Here is a 3,146-nt window from a genome sequence, read left to right as displayed (position 1 = left end):
ATATAATTGAAGCACTTTGTGTTGGTCATTGATCAAAATCACACAGGTTTCCCAATTCTTCAAACTACGTGTATGTGCAAGTTTATTTTATTTTAATTTTTTTTAACCACCGGATTGAAACACCAGAAATTAGATGTGAATAATTTATTAGCATATAGTGAAAAAAATAATTGACAAAATTTCTTAAATGCATGGTGAAAAAGTTTTAGAAAAAAATAAAAAATAAGATAATAACAATATAATAATGCTCAAGAAAATAATAAGATAAATATGGTATTCATGAGATCAAAGTAATATCACAAATATGAACTTCAAAAAAGTAATATCATAAATCTATTGTATATCTATTAATCTATTATCTAGCTAGTAATATACACGAAAGGAGAATCCGTTTCTCCTTTGGTAGCCGCGAGAAATGTTGGTGCATGAGTGGAAACATGTGAAACATTTTGCACGGCATTTCCCTCCATGCTTTGCATGTGAGACTCACATGCGAAGCGTTTTGCCAATTTTTTTATTTTATTTTCTGAGTTTTTTTTTTTAAATTTTTTAAATTTTTATTGTATTTTACTTTTTATTTTTCTCCTTTTTTGTCTCTATTTCTTCTTGTTTTTCTTTTCCTTTTCTTTCATTTTTTTTCTTCCAACAATTTGTATAATAATTGTTTTAAAAAATATCATAGTCTGATAATAAGAGTAAATAAGTCGTCTGGGCGATGTATAAGAGGTAAGAGATTAATTAATTAATATGACTGTTGACAGTGAATTTTTGCCAACAAAAACAGGCCGGTTTACCTCTGAATTTCCTGTCGGATTACCGGCTTAAAAATATGTTATATGTAGGAGTTTGATGTGCTTGTGGTATTTTTTGTGTAGTAGGTAATGTAAGAAAAAATATTTAAAGTAGGAAAACGCACAAGATTTATAGTGGTTCACTCTTATAAAATAAAGAGCTACATCCACTGTGGTTTGTTATTCCTTTTTGAGATTGTTACAATTTACAAATTGCTCTTTCGTTCTTTCTTTCTCCGGAAAGATCAACCTTCTTTCCGTATGAGGTTTCTCTCTTTTTATAGCCGAGCTTCCTTCTTTGGAGGGGTTTTCTCCTGTAGGCTGAACAAGCACTCAAGTGGTCTGCCTTTCTAGGCCCAGCCCGTAGCCCACTAATCACTTTTTGCGCACTGTTCACTCAGCTAATTGGTCTCCCATTACGGCTCTGTGCACAGCTGTAACCCTTTTCTGTCCCCCGTAGGGGCGGTTTAAGGGTTTGCATTTAATGCCTGTACTATGGACATCCCTTACGCAGCTTGCCACGTCAGGCTTTCCCCCAAGGAGCACTCCCCTCATCGCCAGTGTTGTTTAGCCCAATTGTTCTTCTTGGCGGTGGACTTCTATGTTGTAAGGTCGATGGTACGACCTATCGACGTCAGATGAAATCGACGCCCTAAGTTGGGCTTCTTACTCGGGCTCTTAACGACGGAAGGGAAGGGGGTCCCAGACGTCGAGGGTTCTGCTTTGTGAGGAGAGGTTAAGGCCACGTGTCATGTTGTCCTTCCTCCACGTGTCCTCCATATTTTCCCCCATAACAATGACAAATAGTGGCAGTAGTTACAGAAATAAAACGATTAAGAAAAGTGTCGGTTTCACTTAAGATCGGCCATGATGAACGAATAATTTTGACAAACAAGAGCCACCAAGTTCTTCTCTCAGCAATGTTCATGCAAAACATATTTATGCCATGGATTTGGTAGAAAAATAGTCATTTGTATCAAAGAAAATATAAACTAACATATGCCATGAAACAAACTCGTGTATACATACGAAAATATAGAGAATTAAGTAATATGCCATAAAAATTCCAACAGTTTTGTATTTATGCAATCTTTTTTATTTAAAAATATATATATTTTGGTAGAATATAATAAAATATTCTATCGGAGTACTCTTTGAAAATGGCAGACCATCTTTGTCTGAGAAGAAAAAGTAATCTGGTTGGGTATTAAAAATATCCTATCAGAATATTTTCTGGTGAATTAAGTGATATAAATGTTAAATTCATACTCTTAGATGGGTATAAACATAAGCATGCATCTTTTGAGGGGTGTGCGTATATATGTGGTTGTTTGAGTCTTTCCAACGAAGCTGCATGTAGAAGTAAAAACATAACGTGACGTTTATTTAAGAAACACCGACGTTGAAAATGTGAAACACTAAAACATTTAATTATCTCTTATTATTATTACACCTTTCTAACATCCTTATTAAGTTAAATAACTAAACTAAAGTGTAAAAATACTTATAGATAGTTAAATTTTTTGGTTCTACGTACGTCTTTATAATATTCATGTTATGTTGATTAATAACTTTTATGTTATATTAATAATGTTTGTGTTACATTATATAAATGTCACGTTAAGTTTTTATTTTTATAAATGTTATGAAAGTTTGACTGTCCCATAAGAGACATGGCAGACAACACCTATATCTATAGGTATACATATATAAATATACACACACATTCGTTGACCAGGCGGTGTACAGGATCAAGATCACCCGAAATTTTTTAGACCACTATTATTATTAAGCCCTCAACAACCTGCGTTCTTCTTCTTCTTTTCCAAAGCAGTGCTCTCACGTCATAAAGAATGATCATACAAAAAGTGAAAAATATATTATCATTCTCAATTATATCAAAGACGCAACGCGAGTAGGTAAAGAATATTGGTGGCAATTTGGGTTGACAAACGTGAGAAATTTAGATTGTTCCAAAGAACATATAAAATAATTAGGCTGAATTCAATAGCTACTATAGCTAGTCAGTCAACTACAGGTAATATATACACCTATCTGGATCTGGGGCTGTGGCTGCTACATATGGTAATTGAACAATATTATTGCCCGTGTGTGTGTGTGTGTGTGTGTGTGTGTATATATATATATATATATATGTCTGCGGTCGTTCGTGGGTATATGCATATATCAGTCAAGTCAACACGTCTTATGTTTTGCGATTTTTCTGTAGCTAATGTTGCAACTTGCAAGTCATGAAAGTTAACTAATGGGGTTGAAGTGAAAGCACGTATATAAGTGGAGAAATGTTGGATTTTACTAATTATGTAGTGTGAACACATCCTTTTATAATACATA

Source organism: Morus notabilis, unplaced genomic scaffold (genome assembly GCF_000414095.1).
Source record: "Morus notabilis unplaced genomic scaffold, ASM41409v2 Scaffold124, whole genome shotgun sequence".
Taxonomy (NCBI): Eukaryota; Viridiplantae; Streptophyta; class Magnoliopsida; order Rosales; family Moraceae; genus Morus; species Morus notabilis.
This window is presented reverse-complemented; position numbering follows the sequence as displayed.